Source organism: Ursus maritimus, unplaced genomic scaffold, assembly GCF_017311325.1.
Source record: "Ursus maritimus isolate PB19 unplaced genomic scaffold, ASM1731132v1 scaffold_3, whole genome shotgun sequence".
Lineage (NCBI taxonomy): Eukaryota > Metazoa > Chordata > Mammalia > Carnivora > Ursidae > Ursus > Ursus maritimus.
The window spans coordinates 92,531,297-92,558,154 of record NW_024425563.1 but is presented as its reverse complement, the minus strand read 5'-3'; the positions used below and the strand labels follow the sequence as shown (position 1 = coordinate 92,558,154).

The window sequence follows — 26,858 nt, the reverse complement described above, 5'->3', positions numbered from 1 at the left end:
TATCATAAAACTCTCAGCAAACAAAGAATAAAAAAGAACTTTCTAATTTTGTTATAGAATATACATAAAAATTACAGATAATGATATAGACAATGGTGAAATATTGAATACTTTCTCCCTGATTTCAGGAATGGAACAAGCGTGTCCAATATTACATCTCACATTCAACGCTGTATTAGAAGTTCTCCTCAGATCAATAAATGAGGAGAAACAAAATATATAAAGATTGGGAAATTGCACAACAGTCTTTATTCTTGGATAACATGGTTGATAGCTAATTCAAAGGAGTCTACAAATGGACTATTATAATCAATAATTGAATTTAACAGAATTTTTGAAAAAAGGTCAGGTAAAAATATTATTTCTATATGCTATAAACAATAGTAATAAGCAATTAGAAAATAAAATGTCATTTATAACAGCATCAAAAATATAAAATATCTAGAAACAAATTTACTGAAAAATATGGAAGACCTCTACACTGAACACTACAGAACAGTGCTAGAAATGTAAAGAAGACATAAGCAAATGATGGAATAGTTAATTGTTGCTGTGTAAAAAATTAACACTTTTTTTTTACTTAAAATATTTATTATTTCACAGTTTCTGTGGATTAGAAGTTCAAGCACAGCTTAGCAAGGATCTCTGTCTCAGGGACTCACCATGTTGCAGTAAAGGTGTTGATGGACAGCATTCTTATCTGGAGACTTGATTGGAGAAGAATCCACTCCCAAACTCACTCAATTTGTTAGCAGAATTTATGTCCTCGTGACTGTAGAAGGGTGAGTTTCTTTGTTGGCTGTCTGCTAGAAGTCGTGCTCAGCCTCTAGAGACTGCCTGCAGTTCCTTGCCATGTGGTCCTTTTTGCAGGCAGTTGACAAGATAGTAGTTTGCTTCTTTGAGTTCAGCAAGAGAGCAATAGTAATAGCAAGATGAAATCTTATATAACATAATGTAATCACAGCAGTGACATCCCATCACCAGTGCCACATTCTATTGGTTGGAAGCAAGTTCTAAGTCTCAACCCACACTCAGAACAAACAGATTATAAAAAAGAATAAACCTCAGGATGTGGGATCATGGGAATCACAATGGGGATATACCATGTCCATGGATTGGAAGACTTAATATTGTTAATATAGCCAACTATGCTAAAATTGATCTATACATTCAGACCATAACAATCAAAATCCCAGCACAAAGTTCTTTGTACACTTACAGATTTCTAAATTTTAAAATTCTAAAATTATGGAAAAATGTTGTTTCCAGCAGAGCCAAGGCAATCTTGAGGGGAAAAAGTTAGATTTTCACTATCAGATTGCAAGATTTACTGTAAAACCTACAGTAATTTAGATAAAATGATATTGGTACAAAGGTAGACAAATATGCCAATGGAACAGAAGAGATTAGTCCAGAAATAGACTTATACAGACACTATCACTTGATTTACAATAAAGGCATTACCACAATTCACTAGGAAAAGGACTATATTCTCAAAAAAATAGTGCCAAAGCAACTGTATAACGACATAATGAAGAAAATGACCCTGCTATTTTTCATGGTGCTTAGGAGGTGGTAGTTTGCTTTAGGATGAAGCTAAACATCTCTTTCCCAGCTACTGGCTGCCAGAAATGCATTGAAGTGGATGACGAATGCAAACTTAGTACCTTTTATGAGAAGCGTATGGCCACAGAAATTGTTGCAGATACTCTGTATGACGAATGGAAGGGTTAAGTGGTCTGAACCAGTGGTGGCAATGACAAACAAGTCTTCCCCATGAAGCAGGGTGTTTGACCCATGGCTGTGTTGCCTGCTGCTGACTAAGAGGTATTCCTGCTACAGACCAAGGAGGACTGGAGAAAGAAAGCACAAATCAGTTTGGGGTTGCATTGTGGATGCCAATCTCAGTGTTCTTAACTTTGTCATTGTTAAAGAAATGGGAGAAGGATAGTTCTGGACTCACTGATATTACTGTGCCTTATTGCCTGGGGCCCAAAAGTGCTAGCAGAATCTGCAAACTTTTCCATCTCTCTAAAGAAGATGATGTCTACCACTGTGTTGTGAGAAAGCCCCTACATAAAGAAGGTAAGGAACCTAGAACCAAAATGCCCAAGATTCAGCATCTTGTTACTCCACATGTCCTCCGACATAAACATTGGCATATTGCTCTGAAGAAACAGCACACTAAGAAAAAATAAGGAAGAGGCTGCAGAACATGCTAAACTTTTGGCCAAGAGAAAGAAGGAGGCCAAAGAAAAATGGCAGGCACAGATTGCCAAGACACAGAGGCTGCCCTCTCTGACAGCTTCTACCTCTAAACCTGAATCCAGTCAAAAATGAGATTTTCTAAGAGTAATAAATAGATAAGTCCAGACATTAAAAAAAGACAATGATCCTTTTTTCCCCCATAGGAATTTCTTTTTTTTAATAATATATTTTTTTATTATATTATGTTAGTCACCATATAGTACACCCCTGGTTTTTGATGTAAAGCTCGATGATTCATTAGTTGCGTATAACACCCAGTGCACCATGCAATACGTGCCCTCCTTACTACCCATCACCAGCTTATCCCATTACCCCACCTCCTCCCCTCTGAAGCCCTCAGTTTGTTACTCAGAGTCCATAGTCTCTCATGCTTCATTCCCCCTTCTGATTACCACCCCCCTTTCTTTATCCCCATCCTTAATTCCCTACCTCACACCATACTAAAAAATTAATTCATGGTGGATCATAGACTCAGATCTTCTTGAAGAAAATATAAAATAATATCTTTATGACTTTGGGGGTAGCATAGATATCCTAAACAGAATCCCACAAAAACTAAACATAGAAGAAAAAATAATAATTTTGACTTTAGTTTAATTATGAACTATGTTCATCAAAAGATGGCATTAAGAATGTGAATAAGCATGTGAAAAACTGAGAGCTTCTCCCCTAAAATCAGAAACAAGATAAGGATGTCTACTTCCACTTTTACTCAACATAGTACTGAAAGTCCCAGTCACAGCAATCAGACAAGAAAAAGAAATAAAAGGCATCCAAATTAGTAAGGAAAAAATAAAAATGTTCCCTGTTTGCAGATGACATGATACTATCTATAGAAAACCCCAAAGACTCCACCGAAAAACTACTAGAACTGATAAAAACTGATAAAAACATTCAATAATGTTATGGGATACAAAATCAATATACGGAAACCCACTGCACTTCTATACACTAATAATGAAATAGCAGAAAGAGAAATTAAGAAAATAATTCCCTTTACAATTGCACTAAAAAAGAATAAAACACCTAGGAATAAACTTAACCAAAGAAGTGAAAGACCTCTACTCTGAAAACTATAAGATACTGATGAAAGAAATTGAAGATGACACCAACAAGTGGAAAGATATTCCATGCTCATGGATTGGGAGAATGAATATTGTTAAAATGTCCATGCTACCCAATCTACAGATGTAATGCAATCCCTGTCAAAATACTAAGAGCATTTTTCACAGAACTAGAACAAACAATCCTAAAATGTGTATGGAACCACACAACATCCTGAATAGCCAAAGCAAATCTTCAAAAAGAACAAAACTAGAGGTATTATGATGCCACATTTCAAGATATACTACAATCTATAGAAATCAAAACAGTATGGTATTAGCACAAAAATAAACACATAGATCAATGGAACAGAATAGAGAGCCCAAAAATAAACCCACAATTATACAGTCAGTTAATATTTGACAAAGGAGGCAAGAATATGCAATGGGGAAATGACAGTCTCTTCATCAAATGGTGTTGGGTAAACTGGACAGCTACATGAAAAAGAATGAAACTTGACCACTTTTGTATGCCACACACAAAAATAAATTCAAAATGGATTAAGGGACTAAACATGAGACCTGAAACTATAAAAATCCTACGAGGGAGCACAAACAGTAATTTCTCTGACATCAACTGTACCAACATTTTTCTAGATGTGTTTCCTGATGCAAGGGAAACAAAAGCAAAACAAACTATTGGGACTACATCAAAATAAAAAGCTTCTGTATAGCAAAGGAAACAATCACAAAACTAAAAGACAACCTACTGAATGGGAGAAGATATTTGCAAATGACATATCTGATAAAAGATTAGTATTCAAAATATATAAAGAACATATACAATTCAATGCCAAAAAAATCCCAGGCAATCCAATCAAAATGGGCAGGAAACATGAACAGATATATGGATAGCTGGCAGGCACATGAAAAATGCTCAACATCACCCATAATCAGAGAAATAAATCAAACCCATAATGATGTCACCTCACACCTGTCAGAATGACTAAAATCAAAGCCACAAGAAACAAATGTTGGTGAGGCTGTGGAGAAAAAGGAGTCTTCGTGTACTCTTCATGGGAATGAAAACTGGGGCAGCCATTGTGGAAAACAGTATGAAGGTACCTCAAAAAATTAAAAATAGAATTGCCGTAGGATCCAGTAATTCCACTACTGGGTATTTACTCAAACAATATGAAAACACTAATTTGAAAAGATTTTTGCAGCCCTATGTTTATTGCAGCATAATAATGGATAGCCAAATTACAGAAGCAACCCAAGTGTCCATCAACTGATGAATGGATAAAGAAGAAGTATATATATATATGTATATATATGCGATGGAATATTACTCAGTCGTAAAAAAAGAATGAAATCTTGCCTTTTGCAACAACATGGATGGAGCTAGAGGATACAATGCTAAGTGGAATAAGTCAAGTGGAGTCCAAGTGAAGAAAGACAAATATCGTATGATTTCATTTATATGTGGAATTTAAGAAACAAAACAAATGAACAATTAAAAAAGAGACAAACAACCAGACTTTTAAATATAGAGAACAAACATGGTTACCAGAGGGGAGGTGGGTGGAGGGATGGGTGAAATAGGTGAAAGGGATTAAGAGTGCGCTTACTGTGATGAGCTGCGTAACATATAGCATTGTTGGTTCACTATACTGTACACTCGAAACTACTATAACACTGTAGTTGATTATATTAGAAGTAAATGTTTTTAATTTTTAAAAAGAATGTGACTAGGTGAGTCACAGACTAAGAGAAGAACTCATATTTGGATTATATAAAGAATTTCTGTCATCAAAAAAGTAAAGATAAATAGCTGTTTATTAAAAGTGGAGAAAAGCCTGAGTAGGCAACTCAAAACAGTTGGTATTTAAATATCTAATGAGCATATTAAAAGGTGCTCAACCTCATTAATCATTAGAGAAATGCAAATTAAAATGACAATGTATTACCACTATCTGCCCCCCAGAATATCTGAAATTTTAAAGAGTGAAAATAACAAGTGTCATTGAGGACTTAAAGCAACTGCATGGCTGAGCAAAGTGTAACTTTGTTCAGACACTTTGGAAAACTGTATGGCACTACATAATACTACACACATGCCTACCTTATGGCCTGCAATTCCACTTCTAGATATAAACCCAAGAGAAAGGTGTATGTCCACCAAAAGGGATCTGTAAGAATGGCCATAGGAACTTTCTTCATTATAGCCCAACACTGGAAAAAAGGAGCTGCCATGTCAACTGGAGAAAGTGTAAACTCATCGTGTGATATTTGTGCAATGGCATACTTACTATACAACAAGAGAATAAACCCTGATGCACACGACAACATAGGTGAAAATCTTAAAAAACATTTTGTTAAACAAAAGAAACCAGACACAAAAGAGAACATAGTACAGAATTAGAACTCCATACTATACAAGATATGATAGTAAAAATCAGCCTGTGGTGTTAGACATCAGAATAATGGCCAGGGATTTTTTTTCCCCTGGGAAAAAGCAGGAGGGGATTATCTGGGGTGAGGCAAATTATACGCTGACCCTTGTGGTGGTTATACGGTTACATACAAGCGCAAAAAATCATCAAACTGTATACTTACGATTTTTGCACTTGACCCCATGAGTTATCTTTCAAAAAAAATAGAAAAAGCCAAAAATAAAGACCATTCCATATCAGATTTCTCTAATTGCTTATCTAATTTTTGACAATATAAAAAAAATTGTGATTTATTTAGGAAAGCACATAGAGCTCTGTTCGGCAAAGGAAAAGACTTGAACCTATCCCAACGTTCTGAGGATGTACGTTTATAAGTTTAAGTAAAGTGCCAATTTGTGGTATGAAAGAAACCCTCTTTTACTCTTTCTCTGTAGATCATGAAGATACTTTTTAAAAACAACTTCTATTAACATTTCAGCTTTATCTTTTCCGGTTAGGTCTTTTCTCTATCTGGAGATACACTTGTGTACCATTGTAGGTAAGGATCCAGATGCATTTTTCTTTGGACATGGATCACCTTCCTTTCTCCCCGAAATAATTTTCTTCTTCATTATGCATTGATTTCCATTTACACTTGGACCTAAATTCCCAATTTTATTCTATTTGTTTTCATGCCAATCCTATCCTGTTGCTATTAGTGTGGCTTGGTGGTAGGCCCTCATCGAAAGGAAAGCAAATTCCCCTTCTCAAAGTTAACTTAGTTATTCATAGATCTTATTCTTCAGTGGACATTTAGAGCAAATCAAGTTCTTTATAAAACTGCCAAACCAAATTTTTCTTTTTAAAGATTTTATTTATTCATTCAACAGAGAGAGAGAGACAGCCAGCGAGAGAGGGAACACAAGCAGGGGGAGTGGGAGAGGAAGAAGCAGGATCCCAGCGGAAGAGCCTGATGCGGGGCTCGATCCCAGAACCCGGGATCACGCCCTGAACCGAAGGCAGAAGCTTAACGACTGAGCCACCCAGGCGCCCCCCAAACCAAATTTTTGACTGGGATTGAATTGAATTGTATTAATTATTTCAACTCCTGTATGTTTATATATTTCATATTTCATCTGGTTCTTTTCAACGACTTCTTCCTGCTTCATATTAATAATAGCCTCCCTGATGCCCTGAAGGTATTTTGTGCTTACTTTCAATTCATTGCTTATCTAATCTAATAATACTTCTTTTTGCAGTATGTCTTTTGTACTTGTTAATATTTTTTAAGTAGTTGTGTGCTTCTCTCATTTCTTCTTTCGGCCTGTGACTTTAAGTTTCCCTGGGAATATCAGCTACCTTATCCTCTAACGTGCATACAGGAAAGGTCAAAACACACACTCTAGTTCTCATCCTACCAGACAGTTTAGGGGAGGTGAGGAGGTGAACTTAAGAACTTCACCGATCACCACGTCTTTACTGCTACTCCACCAGTCTACTCTTGGACCGCAAAGCCATCTACAAACTCATCCAAAGAAACTGAAATCCACCAGCTCTGGGATTTGGGGGAGGGATGTGGAATGCTGGATGTCAAAGGCCTGGGCTGGTTGCCACATCTGGTTTCCTCAGTTCTTGCAGGGATTTTATGAAGTTGATACTTCCCTTCCAATGTGGGGTGTCTTATGGCGATAGGACCTATGACGTTCTTTCAGCCGAATGGGACAGGCAACAGAAGAACTTAAAATGCTCTTGATGTTCTTTTTTTTTTTTAAGATTTATTTATTTATTTATTTATTTATTTATTTATTTATTTATTTATTAGACAGAGAGAGACAGCCAGTGAGAGAGGGAACACAAGCAGGGGGAGTGGGAGAGGAAGAAGCAGGCTCCTAGCGGAGGAGCCTGATGTGGGGCTCGATTCCGGAACGCCAGGATCACGCCCTGAGCCGAAGGCAGACGCTTAACGACTGCGCCACCCAGGTGCCCCTTGATGTTCTATATCTTGATTGAAATGTGGCTCACATGGGTACACATTTGTGGAAATCGTTGAACTGCATACTCGAGACCTGGGCATCCCACTGTGGAAACAGAATACCTGGGAATGAGAGGATACCATCATCTTTTATTTCACTGTTACTGAACAGTGATCTGGATACACTAGTATTAAAATAAGTTGTAAAACTAAATTAGAATTATAAATATGAGAGAGAAAGATGTAATACTATACTTGTTAGCTCTTACCATACTTCCTCTGGAATCCCTAAAACCTCATTGAAAAAAAATATTAGAACTACGGGGAGTTTAGTAAGATTGCCAGTTAATCAATAAACCCACATCGATCTATAACTGGGGTCACAGTTCAAACACATACAGCCTTTTCACAGAATGAAAATGGGTGAAAGGAAATAAATGGTGAGGAAGGCAGTACAAATTTTTTATTTTATTGAGTTTTGGTTTAAACAAGTGATATAAACATTTGTTATACTGAAGATTATGTTTTAAATCTGAAGTAGAAAAAATATAAATTGATAAACCGAAACAATTTCATTTTACAATTTTTTCTCACTTGGGGATGCTGATTTAAGCCTGAAAAGAATAACACATTTTATAGTGAAATAGCAATATCGAGTTTTATGTTTCCATTGTCATGTGCAGAACAGAATTCAACCTTAAATCCTTTAACTGGGATACTATTCTGTTTCATATGGTTTCATATTTCATAAGAGAAAACAGCTGTTCACAAATTTAGGAAATTCCTAACCTAACATAATCTTTGTACGATGCTTTTTCTATTTAGTGCAATCATACCCCGGATATTTGCACAATTCTCATGGAATGATATAAACATGTGTTACAGTATGTTCTGAGCTCAGAAACTTCCATTGGTAGCTCTTTATTCAGTCTTCTTCTGCTAAAGATAAAGTGAGCATCGTTGCTTACTTTTCTCAAAATGAGAAGTTGGCACACAGTAAGCTGTGTAGACTCTAGGGTTCAGAGGTTAAGAGCGTTGATTCTGTGGCCAGACTGTGTGAATTCTCTCCTGGCTCCAACACTTGGGAACTGTGACCTGGAGGCGATATTTCAACCTTTCTGGGCCTCAGTGCATCATCTATAAAGTGATGACAATTATAGTATCTCTATCAGAGGGAAGATATATTCACGGATCTTAGAACAATGCCCAGCGTACAACAAGCACATTGTATCCGTTATTACTAAGAAACTGTTTTTGAATTCAGTTTTAACTCCACAATATTAGGGAATGTAGTTCATGCTGACATATTTTCATTTTTGGAAACTGATTGCAATGTAGGAAAGTAAGCTAAAGCTGAAATCCACCATGCCTGAGGGTGCGAAATCATAACTAAGTATCTATCTATAGGCGCTTTTTTTAAAAGATTTTATTTATTTATTTATTTATTTATTTATTTATTTATTTATTTATTTATCAGAGAGAGCGTGAACACAAGCAGGGGGAGCTGCAGGCAGAGGGAGAAGCAGACTTCCCACTGAGCAAGGAGCCAGATGCGGAACTTGATCCCAGGACCCTGGGATCATGACCCGAGCCAAAGGCAGACACTTAACCAACTGAGCCACCCAGGCGTCCCTCTCTATAGGCTCTTTTATGGAGTATTTTCAAAGTAGGTAGAAATGCTTGTTAAAGCAAAAGCCAAGTCTTTGAGTCTTCTTTGTGAGCTGAGGTGGGGTATTTTCCTGGAATGATCTGACAAGTCATTTCTAATCCCGCACTAAGCCACTACCCTCCACGCAGAGCAGCAGACTACTGTAATGTGTATCCAAGTCATTGAGAACAGCATTGAACCTTCATCCCAGGGTCAAGCGACTTGAGTGTATCCAGGTTATGTGTTAATTACCCCACATCCATGTTATATTCTGCTTCTAATTCTTTAACTCAAAGTGAGTATTTACCTCATTCGAGGCAGCAAGTAGATGAAAAGTTAATACGTTAGATATAGACTTCCTGACAAAAGGATGATAACCCTGGGCATGGAAGAAACATCATCTGTTGGTAGATTTACCAATTTTGTCAAGTCGTATTAAAATTCTTTACATAGTTCCACACCCAAAAATAAGTAATTTTTTGATTTTACGTTTTCATGGACACTGTGTCCAAATTTTCTTTTGGTGCCTAAGATTTCTCATTGCCACTATAAATTAAAATAACTAACAGGGAGGTATTATTAAGTGTCTTATCAACTATGATAGAAAATGCCATGAGTGACTTAAAATTCCACACCAGTTTTTCTATAACTTCTCAGCCATATTTTAACTTGCTGAAGGTATTTAGGGAAAATGTAAGCTTGTATAACAAAATACAGTGACATAAAGAAAAGAGAGGTTGATTTCACTCCCGTCTAATAGTTTCAAAGTGGGTGGAGCCCTGGTTGGCTGGGCTGTTCTGCCTCATGCCGTCGTTTACTGTTTGCATCTTGTTTCAGCCTTTCTTGAGGTGTTTACCTTGTCTGCACCATTGAAATGGGCTTCTGAGGACCCATTTGCAGGAAGTGCTGAAAAACATGACAAGCAGTTTCCTCAAGAAGTGACACAGAATTAATATCTATCCCTTTTGCTCATCGCACAGGTGCTAACCTAATCACATGGCCACCGTTGCCACAAAGGACGCTGGGAAATGTAGTCTCTAGCAGGGTCCGTATAGAACTTGGCAGAAAACGATCAACCTCCACTAGAAAGAGTAACACTTATTTCCCACTAACTTTATCTTCGTAAATGTTTGCTAGAATTGTGCAGTTTTTTGCTGCACTGAATAGACACTCAGATAAATTTATTACCTAGAAAATGTTTTGATGGGTAGGTAATTTTTTCCATTTAGCATAGGACTCTGCGTCACCATAGCACAACAATTTTATTCAAATTCTGAAATTAAAATTCTGGACTTTTTATTTCAATTTAAGATTTAGATCATTTGTCTTTCCTATGTATAGGAATATATATATTTGCACACACACACATGCGGATACATCCACATATTTAACAAACTCTGGTTAGTTGTAAACTGACATCTTAATAAACTGCATTTCACACTTGAAATGACATGCTTCTCTTTCATAATTAGTCTCTCTTGTTTTTTTTCCTCAAACATCTATTCTTGTCTTTTATTCCCCCAGATTTTGATAGAAACATAGAAAGAAGAAACAGTTTATTTTTACAGAACTTGAGGATAAGGAAAACAGTATTACAAGTTTAACTGTAAGTGGGAACTGGCATTGAGGAAGCCAGGAGGAGGGCTGGGCTTCCCGGGAAGCCTGTGAGCTCCTTCCACCCAGAACAGCCCCTGATGGGATGGAGGCCCAGGGCTGCAAGATTGTCTGCCTCATCAGAGAATCTGGAACTCTGGATTCTTATTGCCATCCCCTGATTAAAACAATATATATGGCCAATTAACTCAAATTAGAAAACAAAGTAAAATAATAAAAGCAAAACTACACGGAATTAGAGGTCTCCAGTGTGCGGGGCCCCCAAACACATCTGTGGGCTGGAACGTGGTTACAGATGACCAGTCTGTATCTTCTGACTTATGGCTATCATGTATAAGCCATAACCTGTGAAAAAATTTAAGAGAATAAAAAGGTCATGCTTGTAATGATGACAAAAATTATTAACAACTGAGGAATAAACTTTACAGGCATTGTTAAAGCCAATAGGAAAAAAATTATATAACTGTATTGATGGATATGAAAGATTTAAATAAATCCTAATTGTACTGCATTTCAGTAAGAGAAAAAAATCTTATGGCTATTGTGATGATTAATTTTATGTGTCACCTTGGCATCCCATGGCACCCAGGTTTTGGTCAAAGACTAGTCTAGAGGCTGCTATGATGGTATTGCTGAGATGTGATTAACATTTAATCAGCAGACTGTGAGCAAAGCAGATTACCTCCAAAATGTGGAGGGGCCTTCTCTAAACAGTTGAAGACCTTAAGAAAACACCGAGGACCCCCAAGAGAGAAGGAATTCTATTCCAGAAAAACCTTTTGATTTGCGAATGCAACATCAAGCCTTTCCGAGCTCTCCATCCTACCAGCCTGTACTGCAGATTGCACTTGCCAGCCCCATAGTCACAGGAGCCAGTTCCTTAAAATCTCTGTCTCTCAGCCTCTCTCTTTGTCTCTATCTACGCACATACACGCACACATGCATCCTATGGTTCTGTTTTCTGGAAAACCCTGACTGATACAGCTATGTAAATTCTCCTCTCATCATCCTAATTCAGTGAAATGTGAAATGCTCACCAGGATGATGATGGTGATGATGGTGACGATGATGGTGATGATGGTGATGATGATGACGATGATGATGGTAGACGATGGTGATGATGGTGATGATGATGACGATGATGGTAATGGTGGTGATGATGATGTTGACGATGATAACGATGGTGATGATGGTGATGATGGTGGTGATGATGACGATGATGGTGATGATGATGACGATGATGGTGATGGTGGTGATGATGGTGATGATGATGTTGACGATGATGGTGATGATGATGTTGACGATGATGGTGATGATGATGGTGTTGATGATGATGGTGATGACGATGATGGTGATAGTGATGATGGTGATGGTGGTGATGATGATAATCAGGAATTTGATGACTTTTTTATGTGTGTGGAAAGGTCCATTGACTACATGGCTTTAAAGCTGACCTTGAAAAATAAAACCAAGAAACAGACTCTTAACTATAGAGAACAAACTGATGGTTACCAGAGGGGAGCTAGGTGGAGGGGGGGAATGGGTGAAATAGGTGAAGAGGATTAGGGAGGGCACTTGTTGTGATGAGCACTGGGTATTGTATGGGAGTGTTGAATCACTATATTGTACACCTGGAACTAATATTACACTGTATGTTAACTAACTGGAATTTAAAGAAAAACTTAAGGAAAAAAATACACATAAATATCAAAAGTAAATATTAAGTAATAAATGCACAGAGGAAAATGTACCATACCAAGACTGTAACATATATACAGAGATAAGTAACAGCATAATACTAGAATATCAAATCAAAGAAATAAAACCAAAGATTAAAATATATTTAAGCATTTAATGCATAAGTGTAGAATTTCAAATAAGTGAAGAAAGGATGTATTGAATGAATACAAGGTGTTGGGACAACTAATGAAGCATTTTGAAAAAATATTAATTTAGTTTCTGTATTCTGACCAGAAACCACATAGATTCTGTATTTTGACTATAAGCCACAAATTAAAGATATAAATGCAAAATGAATATATAAAATATGAAAGAAAACAGAGATCAATATAAAAATAATCTTGGGATAGAGATGACTTTTTAAAGTATCACACTAAGACAGGAATTATAAAACTATCATTACATTTTATCATATTAATGCGCAAAAATAAAAAATATATGCAAACCAGTAAGAAGAAATTGCTTAGAAATCACTAAGAAAGGCACAATTACCCAAAAAGGAAAATAAACAAAGTACAAGAAAGACAATCAATGAAAGAAGAAAAACAAATAGCTTACATATGTTGAAAAAATTTATCTTTTTAAAAAATTGCATATAATAAAAAAGCATTGGAATAAATATCTTACCTAAAAGTTTGGAAAAAACGATCCCAGTGTTAATAGATGTAGAAAATGGATATAGAAACAGAATGGTGAAATCTTTCTGGAGGGCAGCATCCAAATATACGTGTGTGTGTTGTGTGTACATTAAGTATGTGTGTGTGTGTGTGTATAAGGATATACTCTCTATTAATATTTTTATTCACTTGGATTCAGCAATTCCTCGTATGGGACTACATCGTGAGTCCAAGTCATAATCATTTCATTGTCACAGCAAATAAACACCAAAAAACAAATAACCCAGAAACTCACTTGACCCAACAGAAGGGAGGCTTATTATTACAGAATCCAAACCTAAGAGAGATCTGTGAGATCGTTGTGAGATAGATGGGGGAATGGAGGCCTCAATGAGGACACATACAGCGCTCCGTCCATCCCTTTCTTTACCTTGAGATCATCTGGGAGCAAACTCTAAGAAGAGGAATATAGCAGTATTGGGAAGCTTTTATAGTAAAGAATGAATCAGAAATTGTGCAAAAATATATCAAAAAAAATTTGATTTTGAAAACTGTGTATCGTGCTCGCTTTCAACAGCACATATAGTAAAATTGGAACGATTCTGAGAAGATTAGCTCGGCCCTGCCCAAGGATGACACACAAATTCGTGAAGTGTTCCATATTTTTGAAGACTTGACATTTACATCGATGTGGGTGGAACTGCAGGGTATTATGCTGAGCAAAAGACATCAATCCGAGAAAGACAATTATCATATGGTTTCACTCCTATGTGGGATATAAGGAATAGCGCAGAGGACCACAGGGGAAGGGAGGGGAAACTGTGAAGAAATCAGACAGGGAGACAAACCACGAGAGACTCTTCACTATGGGAAATAAACTGAGCGTTGATGGTGGGGAGGGGGGTGGAGGGGTAAATGGGTGACGGCATGAAGGAGGGCACATGATGTGATGAACACTGGGTATTACATACAACTGATGAATCACTGAACTGTACATCTGAAACTAATGATGTGCTATATGTTGGCTAATTAAGTCTAAATAAAAAAAAATTATATATCATACAATGTCTAAATTCATTGTCTAAATCACAGTAATCTCACATAATGACAAAACATATGGGCATTTAAATTATGTTAGAGAAGGGATGCCTGGGTGGCTCAGTCATTTAAGTGTCTGCCTTTGGCTCAGGTCATGATCCTGGGGTCGTGGGATCAAGTCCCGCATCGGGCTCCTTGCTCAGCACGGAAGCTGTTTCTCCCTCCGCCTACTGTTCCCCTTGCTTGTGTGCACTCTCTCTCTGACAAATAAATAAATAAAATATTTAAAAATAAATAATGTTAGAGAAGACTGTTTAATAACACAGAGTATCAGTTACCACATAATCTCTATTATTATGGGAAAACATAAATTTAAAAAAAATAAATATGCTGCGTATTAAATTTACATTTAAATTAAAATTATAAATTAGTCACCAGAGGTGCCTAAAAATTGAGAGGATATCTCCTTTTCGTGCCCATCAACAGCATAGCAGCGGCTCAAATCTCCATGACTACTCTGACTACACCCAGTAGACATTTCAGCCCTTCCCAAGGTCTTCTTGCTTGGTGTTTCTGGGACTCCTGCTGCTTGGTTCTAGAACCTCAGGCAGTGGTCTGGTTTTCCACACCGTTCCTGCCATCCCCATGGCTTACTCCCCTACAAGGGGCTGCTCGAAGTCTCAAGACTGATTCCTGCTTACTGCTCCCTGCTCCCTGCTCACAGCTGTATCTCCATTTGTGGGCACAGTCTTGACTCCACTGATTAGAGTAACAGAAAGGACAAGACTGGAATCTTCTATGAGATGTTAATTAAATTTCATGGATAAATAAAAGCAATATTACAAAGATTAACAAACAACAATTGCGGGTTATGGATGTGCAGAGAGCCCCCTACCAAGGCGTGGTTGAGGGGCCCTCAAAGAGTTTCCTCCCTTTGTAGCCTGGCCCAGCTCCACAGTCTGGGGAGAACTCCAAGGGTCTTCTTGACTCAGATCCTGGGCCCAAACTCCATGAAGCTCCTAGAGAGAGATGTCACCTCCTCTTACCCCATTTATGATTCACATGTAAAACTTTTACATTTTTTCTGTATTTATTTATTTTTATTGAGATAAAATTCACCTACTTTAAAGTAGGTGAATTTTAAAATTCATCATCTGAAAGTGTACAATTTGCTGCGTTTTTTTTTTTTTAAGTATATTCACAGAGTCGTGCAACCATCCCTGCCATCTAATTCTAGAACATTTTCTCTGTGATTGACTTTCCAATCCTCCTTTCCCGTTCCTGGTATTTGGGTTTCAGAGAGCCTGACACGGTAGGCGGCTCTTTGCCACCCGAGCTCTGAGCCATCTGAGGAATTAGACAAAAGCATCAGCTGGGGGAAGCCAAGATACCGTCTCTTTTTACTGACACGGTGGACCTTGAAGAGTGTGGCTTCTCTCCGCAGCCCATCGGGTGTCCAGTACTGAGTGCAGACCTGGAACTGCCCCCTCAGCTGACAGGCTCCGTGCTGAGCAGGGAGCCCGATGAGGGACTGGATCCCAGGATCCTGAGATCATGACCTGAGCCCCCCAGGCACCCCTGGAGGCCATTCTCATATGCACAAATATATTTTAGTTTATGTCACAGAATAGCCTCTCTCATTACCATTCCTATTCCTGAAGGGGATTTTGGCTTCCCAGCAGAATGCTGTCTATGCCGCCTCACGCATTAGAACTGAAGGCCTCGGGAGGGCCGATGTCACTTCTTCTGGGTCTGTGTTCCCAGAATTCAGTGTTGCCGGGAGTAACCACTAAGCGATCGTGTGTTGAGTCATTTTGCTCATGACACACGGTTGGAGATGGCCGCCCATTTGGAGTATTTTAAAGGGAATAAAAAGCGTCTTCTCATTGCATCTATGACCCCCAGCTGCCTCCCACAGGGGATGCGTGTCCCACACATCGCAATGCATTTTGGGAAAATGTGCAAGTTCGATTCTGTGAGGATCACCCCACTTTTCACATCTCCCTAAGCTGATGGAATGTGGAGTGGGGGAGAGGAAGAGAGGACGGGTTTGGAGTATGTGGCATTTTGAGGTTTGGGCTGGGAACCACGCAGTCCCAGAGGAGAGCTGGGGGCCCTCGACCTCTGAAAGAAAACACACACCTCTCTTAATAGAACTAAGCCCAGTTCCTCTGCTGTGAGCAAACCAGCAGGGTCCAAAGCGTGGGGCTAACCCTCAGTGCCCAGCTCCTGGTCTCAGGCTTCAAGCCCTCCTTGGAGACGTCCATGATTCCTGCAGCCCCCACCACTGGGCTCTACGGGAGGGATCACTGAGCCTTAAACTGGTTTTAACCCCTGTTCAGGCCTGAGAGGGAGAAGCCTGTCCCCCGGCCAGAGATCCTCCTTCCAAGCTTGGGTGTCCTCTCTGAAGCCCCTTCCCTGGTGATTGGCAGCCTGGGGAAAGCCCACCTCCATAGGCCACCTCTTCTCTTGGCTCGCAGCAGGCTTTTCCATGACAGCCTCACCGGAATATAGCCCTGGATGGACAACCTCCGTTCAAGAAATATCCAAAGGTAATAGTGCATGGTGGGCAAAAGTCAGAGCCAGGGGAAGGGGAAGCACCAAACTGGAGGGAGCAGGAAACAAAAAGACAAGTCAGGAGATTCTAAGTAACCTGTCCTCTCTGTCATATGGAGGGAGTGCATTGCCTTTGTCTCTGGAACCCCTTATAAATGCCTTGCCAAGTGCAGGAGGAAAAGGAATGTCAGTCTGACCTAGTGATTCCCAAACTAGTCTGCACATGAGATCACCTGTGATCATAACAACCCAAAGCCCAGACCTCAGCCCTGTGGGTTAAACCACAGCCCCTGGGGGTGGAACCCAGGCAGCAGTAACACTGAAATCGCATGGACATGTTTGACAACCCCGTGTAGACTGGTGTTCTGAGTTCGGCAGCACCAAAATCCCCCGGGGGGCTTAAAACACAACCCCTGGGCCCATCCCCAGAATTTCTGAATCTGCAGGACAGTGGGTGGGGCCTGAGAATTTACATTTTTACCAAGTTCTCAAGCAATGCTGGCGCTGCTGTTCCGGGGACCCACTTGGAGAACCACTGATCTAGCTATTTAAAAACTGAGTTGGTCATTAAAACTGCCTTTGAGATTTAATTTACCCACGAGGGGAAGACTGGTCTCTCGGATTCCTTTTTTCTGTGGAAGATAGAATTTCATTATCTGTGGGTTGGGGGAAGGGACCCCCCTCCATTTTGTCCTTGGGTGGCCGCTGTCCTGCACCCATCACGGACTGTCTGCTGGTATCTAAGTCTTATATCTACAGGTCTTGATCTTGGGATCTATCCTGGGCTGTCCCAGACCCGGGTGATCCTTCACCTCTCACCATCCCTACAAACCCTACTAGACTGGACTCTGCCTTTTCTTGTGGGGGGTCACCTTGTCCCACCTCACTGGCCCCATGGCCGGCCCACAGCACAGGAGGAGCCCAAGGGCAGCTTTGCTGTTCTGGCTTTGAGTCCTGGGGTAAAGGGATAAGAACACCCTCTGGTGATAAAGAATCTCTGAGTAGACTAAGGCCCCTGGGCGCTCCATCTGAGGAGGGGGTGGGGCTCTCTCAAGCATGACCCCTGCCATCACAGCCGCCATCCTGCAGCTCTGCTGTCTTTTCTGGTTCAACGCCCTTATTAGAACTGGCTCTCTTTCTGACTCACAGGTTCCATGACATATCCCTGCATCCTTTCTCTGAAGCGCCTTTTGCTTGACCATCAGACCCCTGTGTGGTCTGAGGGATACATGCATCAAAACTGGGCTGTTTGCTGAGCAATGGGTTGTCAGGTGATACCCCAGACCTACTGGCTGAATCAGACCCTCTAGGGAAGGGATGTAAGAGCCTGACCGTTCGCGGGCACTCCAGATGATTCTTACGTACACTAAAGGTGAGGACACCTGTACTAGGTGATTAGCTTCTGAGGACAGAAACTGTGTTGTTGACAAGTGTACCATTCTCCTGTGGCCCAGAACACAGAGTCCCCAGGCAGAGGGCTGGATTCCAGAGTGGGGGGGGGAGCGATCATAGATGCAGTAACATGATGCTTGTAAATTGCGTGTGCATGTGCGTGTGGGTATACGGGTGTGTGTGTACATGCGTGTGTGAACAGTTGTATGTATGTGCAGGTACATGTGGTGTACGTGTGTGTGCGCTGATCTGTGTGTGCCTGTGTGTCTAGAGATGTGCGTGAGGGCACGTGTGTGTGCGTATCCTGTCAACACCCACTGTCTGTTCTCCAGCTTTGGAACAGAGTTCTAGCCTTGTGCTCCCCAGAAACGACGAGGATGCTTCAGACACTAGAGTGACAGCCTGTCGCTCCACGAGGGGAGACACAGGGGCACTGAGACCCACCGAGGGAACAGCCGGTGTCTTCCCTTTCCGGTTTCTGGTTCTCTCTGGGACAATGGCGGGTGGAGTGAGGAGCTGGGATGGTGCTGTTCAAATCTTTCCTTCTCCCCCTGAGACCGCACAGTTGCGTTCACTTAAGCTACAAGCACACACTACCTCTCTCTACTGCAAACACACATACGTGTTTGTCGAAGGAATGAAGGAACAACACAGGTGGCAATGATGGCCTGCAGTGAAACTTCAACAATAAGTACCAACAGCTGTCATGCAGATAGTACTTCTCACGTGCACCAGGCCCTACTCCAAAGCCGTACAGATGTTCCTATCTAAACCTCTGGTTTTCAAACGTTTCCTATCGGGGCACCTGGGTGGCTCAGTCGTTAAGTGTCTGTCCTGGGATCGAGCCCCACATCAGGCTCCTCCACTGGGAGTCTGCTTCTTCCTCTCCCACTCCCCTGCTTGTGTTCCCTCTCTCGCTGGCTGTCTCTCTCTCAAGATAAATAAACAAAATCTTTTAAAAAATAAAAAATAAATAAAAAATAAAAATAAATAAAATAAAATAAAACGTTTCCTGTTGGACAGAAGCACAGGCACAAAGACTTGTAGACATTGGCCCCAGGTTGCCGAGGCAGGGGCGGAAGCAGGGATTGGAGCCAGACAGTTCCAGAATCCGCCTTGACTCCCTTGTTCACATTCCAGAAGACTCCAGGGGCGACTCCGACCGTCTTCCACAGCCAGGCCCTCTTTCCTGAACGCGCACTGCTGTCCTCTCAAAACTGGAAGATCGGGGACACACATTTCTGGAGACAGAAGCCACCTTACAAACGCAGCACGTTTTCTCAAGCACTTTTTGTGTGCGTGCCGAACTGGTCATTGGATAGATTGAGATAACTTTCTTTTTATTTGAAAAGCACCAAAAAATCTGCACAGCTCATACTTAGTTTGTTTCTTCCTGCATTTTCTACTCTGTTGAACCAGGTGGGATTTTGGTGTTATAAGTCACTGTACGTTTTATGGCTATATCAACACCCTAAGTGCGGGCTTTCGTGTGTAGTCAAGGTTAGGTGGAAACAGGAGGCTTAGTGGAATTATGATAATACGTAACTGTATTTCAAGATTGTAAACATTCTTCTTAAAGTAGTATAACCAACATGACATTAAATTATGTCACAGTCATTCTGCGATGTGCACAAAATGGGGGGGCATCCCACTGATAATGATGGATAGTTTCAATAATTTGTACCTTTTCTAACAAAACTAGAGAGTCCATTTTGCTTGTTAAAATGCACAGTGATTTACAATAGTCAAAACTACATTTGGCAGCCAGTTATGCTGAAGACAAGATAGGTAGGAAATATTTTCTTGATTAGATAATGGTTGGTTGAAATTCCTTCCAGCTTTTGTGAAACAAAAGTTAGCAATTGAAACCGTATCAGATGATGCATCAATTTTCCATAAACAGAAGACTGTGCAACTTTACTTTATTGAAAAAGCTTTATGCGGAGCTAGATTTAATCTCTCAATTTGAGAAGCAGTGCCATGAAATGAGATGTTTGCATGCAAAATCTCCAGATTTCCAATGGAAATATAAAACAAAGAAGCACTCCGTCCCCTTGGGGTTGGCACCTATCTTGGATTCGTTTTTGCTCTGATGTTCTCGCATGGTTTTATCAGTGGCTTCAGGGAAGTGAAACAGCAGTTTGCTTCCTTAAGAACAAAGGCTTGGAGAATTTTTTTTTAAAAAAAGATAATATATGAAAAGTACTTTCCATACTAGTCTTTTCATTTGTTATGAATTTCCTGAGGAGTGATCATTGTTTCAAGTAATTTGTCTTTTAATGATTTTAATATTTAATCTGGCAACTAAATATGACCTGAGCTGATGCTTTGTTTTCTCATTTTTTCTTTTCCTAAATCACACATGGAACTATTTTTTGAATAGGCACATTTTAACTTTATGAAACTGGAAAAAGTGTGGCTTTCAAAAACGTATAGAGCAGACTATACATTTCCCATAAGTTACTTTGTTCCCCGCCCAAAAGTGGATTTTTAATAGCATCTCTAAATGTATTTGGTAATAAAGTATTTATCACATATGCGCCTGATAACTGAATAATGACAAATAGGACATAGTCCCCTGGTCAAGGCCTTGCATGTCACTGTGCATAAGGGGTATAGAATGCAAACATAGTGCCTGGGGAATAATCACATCCCTTCCAGCACGTGTGCCCTATTGGCTCTGTGGCAACCATGTGCATTTCTTCTATGACAAGACAGTCATCTCACGAGCTGTAATATACTTATATACTGGTTTCTATTCTCTATTGTTAAATGTTCCAAAGTTTTATCTGCTTACTTCCAGCACTGCCACGAAAATGTCAAGACTGCTTCAGTCGAGGACTTAAGATGGCGGAAGAATAGGGGGACCCTAATTTTGTCTCCTCCCTCAAATACAAATAGGCCGTTATCAAATCAATCTGGACACCTGAGAAATCAATGGAAGAGTGTTTCACAGTCTGTTTCTATAAAACCAACGTATTTATTTGTGTCTTAATAGGCGATCGTAAGGAAGGCATAATTTCTAAACAAAGCAAGTTAGACAAGCAGCAAGTCAGTTATCTGAAGCCATAAAATTATGATGTGCTGTGATTATTTTCTCTAAATACTTTTTCCCATGTAAGGCGATCAGGTATTCTTGGAGAAATCCCCAATTCCAGATCTGATTCCTACACCTGGAAACATACAAGATAAGCCTGGATCATCTTGAAATTATGTTGAAGAACACAGGGCATTTAAAAAGGCTTCCCCAGCTAAAGGTGGGTTCATTTCAGCATCAAAATCATTGATATCCTACAACAAGTAAATAAAATAGGCCAAAGGAAAAAGGTAAGCATATGCCAAACAAACACAAACAGCAATAAAAAAGTCTAAGGTCAAAATCATTCGTGTTACAGGTAGTAATGAGACAGGCATCATTTTAACTTGTAAAAGTACAATTTGCAAAAAGATAAATCAATCATAAAGATTTATGTGACAAACGGTATTATCTGTCTGGAAATTTAACTTAAAAATAGAGATAGAAAACATGATAAAACCATGATAGTAGAAGAAATAAATGTTTCACTCAGCCTTTGTTTTAAGCAAGTAGACAAACGTTTCAAAAGATCATAAGAAATTTTATTAACGCAATAAATTACAATTATTTGAAAGATACATTTTTAACTTTTATCTTTTAAACAGAAAGTATCGCTTTATTTCCAGTGTTCCATGAATAGTTTTTAGAAAATTATTTAATTTTAAGCCACATATTAAATCTCAATGTAATCTTTAATAAGGACTGTAAATGGCCTGGGATGTGTGCTATGTAGGGGAAATAAAGGAGCTGAATCTCTCTGGGTAGATGTAGGATAATAAGAAGGGGGCAGCTGAAATATGCAAGATGGGAGAAAGATCCAGGATTCACTGGAAGCAGAAAATCAGTCTGAGATGACCTGGGGAAGTATGTGACTTTCAAGTATCCCCACTGAGACTGGAAACTTGGCTCAAGGCCCATTCCACAGAGAATGGGGGATTTGAGATACTGTCATCTACCCCCTCAAGGATGCTACAGCCCCACTGACATGTGAGTTACATGACTATGTCAAAGGGCAGTGGTTACATCATTCCAGCTGAGCGCCACTTCCTGGGGCCACTGCTCCTTATAACAGTTATCAACAGAGGTCGTGGTTGGAGACCCAAGGTCATTGGCCTGCTTCTTAGTCAGCAGTTTCAAATGTAAATGATTCTGGGGAAGGGAGAGGTGGTGGAAGGGAAGAAGGGAAAGCAGTTTTCAATTTTCAATTTCAACACCCACAGTACTGGCACTGGAGATATGGTGATGAACAAGATAGACGATTCCTCTATGCCCAGAGCTGAGGCCAGCAGGAATGCAGACTTTTTTTTTTTTTAAGATTTTATTTATTTATTTGACAGAGAGACTCAGTGAAAGAGGGAACACAGCAAAGGGAGTGTGAGAGGGAGAAGCAGGCTTCCCGCCGAGCAGGGAGCCCAATGCGGGGCTCGATCCCAGGACCCTGGGATCATGACCTCAGCCAAAGGCAGACGCTTAACGGCTAAGGCACCCGGGCGCCCCAGGAATGCAGACTTTAAATCAGGAAGAACAATGCATGTCAGAATAAAGGAGGAGGGCATTCTGAGGTGAATGTAAAATAACTGAGCCTAGAGGACTTTCCTGGGAAGTGAAGTTAGGATGAGATTTGAAAATCAACAGGAAATGACGCTCCACCCCAAATCTTCAGGTCTTGCCAGGCAGCCCCCCGTTTCCCCGGTCAACAAGATTCATCCAGGCTGCTGACAGATAGCCTGGCACCAACACTTGTGCATTGGCCAAGCTGGATGCTATCCTGAATATTGCTGTGAAAGCAAGGTGTCCTATTGGTGTGACCTCCACTGTAATTTTGTCACTCTCTACCACAGTGGGCTCCTGTGTCCCCAAACTGATGAAACACAAGGCATTGGCAGTACACTGGAACATTTTAAAGCAGACCCTGCCTCTCTGGGAGTTGTAGCATGGGATGGCAGAGAATGACCACAGATGGACTCCATGGACAGTGACAAAGGACATCTGTTCAGCCTCCACACTTTTTTCATGGAATTCTGCTTCCTCTTCTGCTCCGTGTACAGACATTCAGCTGTGAATCCCACCATCAGGTGCATTTTTGTCCAGTTCTCTGGATGAGTCTATTGCTCTGCCACACAGCAGTACGTGGTAGACTGTGACCCTGGTTCCCCATTGGTCATGCCTCCCAGTCCTCCCACCCCTGAGTGATCCCTTCCCACATTGATTCTGAGTTTGGCCATATGACTTGGTTTGGCTAGTGAGGCAAGCAGGGGTTTGGTAAGCACTTGCCAACTGGGTCTTGTCCTTCTGGAATGTTCCCTCTTGCAACCCACCATTTTGTCGGGAAGTTCTGGCTCTCCTGTTGTGAAAGAGGGGCCACATGAAGAAAAACTAAGGTACTTCAGCCCATTTAGCACCCAGGCCTTTCAGAACCTTCCAGGCCAGCCAGCCACCAGCTGGATGAAGCCATAGGAGTGGGCCCAGCAGACACCAACAAGGAGCAGAGAAACCATCTCTCTGAGCCTGGCCAAATTCATGGAACCATGAGAGAGAATACACCTTCATTGTTTTAGACTTAAAAATACTGAAGCTCTTGCCACACAGCAATATTTATCATACAGATGTGAGCCTCAGGCCTGTTCCCCAGCAACTACTCCAAATATAGTCTCCTTTACAGTGCATTGACATTTGTTTCATTCTTAGGTTGGTGTCCCCAGGCTTTGGTTTCCCTCAAGAGAAATATTTTTTGTGCTTTGTTTTGTTTTCAGTTTGGTCAGAGAGAAATTTGAAGGATTCAGGACCGTCCTCTAGTAAAATGGTAGATGAGTGTCTTGTAACAGCTACAATCATAAAGCAGGGTGGTTTTTTAAAACTAGTGTATTTAGGATACAAAAATATTGATTTAAGGGGGCACAGCACCTCAGTGTTTATAGCAGCAGTACCAACAATAGTCAAATTATGGAAAGAGCCCAAATGTCCATCGACGGATGACTGGATAAAGAAGATGTGGTAAATATATACAATGGAATATTACTCAGCCATCAAAAAGAATGAAATCTTGCCATCTGCAACAGCATGGATGGAGCAGGAGTGTATTATGCTAAGCAAAATAAATCAGTCAGAGAAAGACAAATACCATGATTCCACTCAGATGTGGACTTTAAGAAACAAAACAGGTGAACAAAGGGGGAAGGGGAGGAAAATAAAATAAGATATAGACAGAGAGGGAGGCAAACCATAAGAGACTCTTAACTCCAGAGAACAAACTGACGGTTGATGAAGGGGAGGTGGGTGGGGGATGGGCTGATGGGCATTAAGGAGGGCACGTGATGTAATGAGCACTGGGTGTTGTATGTAAGTGATGAATCACTGAATTCTACTCCTGAAACCAATATTACACTGTATGTAAACTAACTACAATTTAAATAAAAATTTGAAAAAAGAAAAAAAACTTGTATTTAAACAACAAATTGGTGTATATATGCACAAAGAGAGAGTCCGTGTTTATTTCTACAGCACCATTTTCTCTCCCCCACAAACAGAAGACAAGGTGCAAAAGAGGAGAGGAGAAATGCCTGAGGGGAAACAGTCTAATCTCTGAAGTTCACCCAGGAGCCAGCCTGTCTCCCAGGTAACTCCTGGAAGTCCTTTAAGCTAAGCAGTATCTTGGAGACTGATTTTGAAAGTCATGGAAGTGCCAGATGTCTTCTTCCTGAACCCCATGAGTGAAGGCTGGGCTGGTTTCACACCTCCATCCTCCACTGCCTGAAGTCCTCTCTCAGGTGGGCTGTGTACTTCCTGCTCAGCTTGAATTTGCAACTGTATACATCCAGCTCCTAGCTGTTCTGAACCATCTCATGGGGCTCCATGGGGCTCGTGAACGTCATGTCCCATGGAAAGGGTAGAAAGTGCGCTTGACTTCCTGATTTGCTTTCCCATTTATATCACTGCCTTGGCTGCCCACTACCTGAGGCTTCTTCTTTCCCACTCTTTTAGCTTCATGCCAGGTCTTTCTAGCTGACCTGAAACACAAGCGTCTGCAGATGAAGATGAAGGACCTCCCAGTGGTCCCTGCTGCCATGGCTGCTGCCAGAGGGAAAGCCAGAGGTCACACTGTGGGGCAAATTCTGCTGGCCTCCCACCTGTCCGAGCTGCCCAAGATGGAGGGAGTTTCCTCTGGTGGATACATCCTGGGGGAATGTGGTTTGTCTGGGGCTCCACGACTGTTGCTGCTATAGGTAGAGGAGGGCCAGGTAGTGGGGTTGCTGGCGTGGTCTTCCTCTCCAGGACGAGTAAGAGACTGGGTGGCACTGATTTTCAGTGCTACTGCTCTAACTGTCCTCAGAGTTGGAACTAAAAGGTAGGAAGAGCGGGCTTGCTGCATCTCCACTGCTTTGGGTTGGAATTTGTAAGGTACTTATGCTATACCTTACAGGGTAGTGGAGAGCAGCTGTTAGTGGGGTCAGATGAAGAAGGGGGCTTTAGAGTAATGGTGTAGCCCTCCAAATTGGATCTCTTGTAGCCCAGGAGCACATATGTGGCCATTACTTTGTCATTCTTCTGGCCCATTAGGAGTCCCAGTTCCCCTCCCATTGTAGCCCATGGACACTTCCAACTCAGTCTGCCCAGACTACTACGGCCGCTATGCCTTCTGGTACAAGTTTTTGAGTTAATCAAAACCTCTACGCAATGGCAGATACCTGCCAATGTTAATTCTATAATTGAAATTCTTCTTGCCATAGGAAGCCACAGAGGAAGGTACTCTCCTGATGGATGCAGTATCACCCAGGCTGGAAGGAGATGCCCTCAAGTCGATGTGATCAAACCACCTCCCTTGCCACAGCACCTACACTATTCTCAATGGGAAATGAGCCACTTCAGGAGCAAAATAGAACCAAATAGAGGTGGATTGTATCCCTTCAGCCTCCTGAAGCTCCGCTGATTGGTGGGTTGGGATGGTGGTTACACTAAGGAGATGTCAACAGATTCAGTCCGTCTTCAGTTTCTTTATTTGCTTTGTTCCTCCCCCAAATGATCCCACTGATGAAAAGTATGATCTCAGGATAACTGTAGAAATAGAGGTGCTGTGCTCACTTCGGCAGCACATATCTTAAAATTCGAACGATACAGAGAAGATTAGCATGGCCTCCGCGCAAGGATGACATGCAAATTCGTGAAGCATTCCATATTTTTAACAGACACGTGAAAAATGTCCAAAATCATTAGCCATCAGAGAAATTCAAATCAAAGCCACATTAAGATACCACCTTACACTGGTTAGAATGGCAAAAATTAACAAGGCAAGAAACAACAAATGTTGGAGAGGATGTGGACAAAGGGGAACCCTCTTACACTGTTGGTGGGAATGCAAGCTGGCGCAGCCACTTTGGAAAACAGTATGGAGGTTCCTCAAAAAGTTAAAAATAGAGCTACCTTACAACCCAGCAATTGTGCTACTGGATATTTAGCCCCAA

At 40.8% G+C, this 26,858-nt stretch overlaps 2 non-coding genes and 1 pseudogene across 2 annotated transcripts; all 3 read left to right on the top strand.

The window, feature by feature from the left end:
- Positions 1 to 1,590: 1,590 nt before the first annotated feature.
- On the top strand, positions 1,591 to 2,340 carry LOC121105766 (annotated as a pseudogene).
- Positions 2,341 to 13,897: 11,557 nt separating this feature from the next.
- On the top strand, positions 13,898 to 14,004 carry LOC121105974. Its single transcript, XR_005838706.1, has one exon. It is a non-coding gene; the product is annotated as a U6 spliceosomal RNA (small nuclear RNA).
- Positions 14,005 to 26,470: 12,466 nt separating this feature from the next.
- On the top strand, positions 26,471 to 26,577 carry LOC121105970. The gene has a single exon (XR_005838702.1). It is a non-coding gene; the product is annotated as a U6 spliceosomal RNA (small nuclear RNA).
- The last annotated feature ends 281 nt before the right edge of the window (positions 26,578 to 26,858 follow it).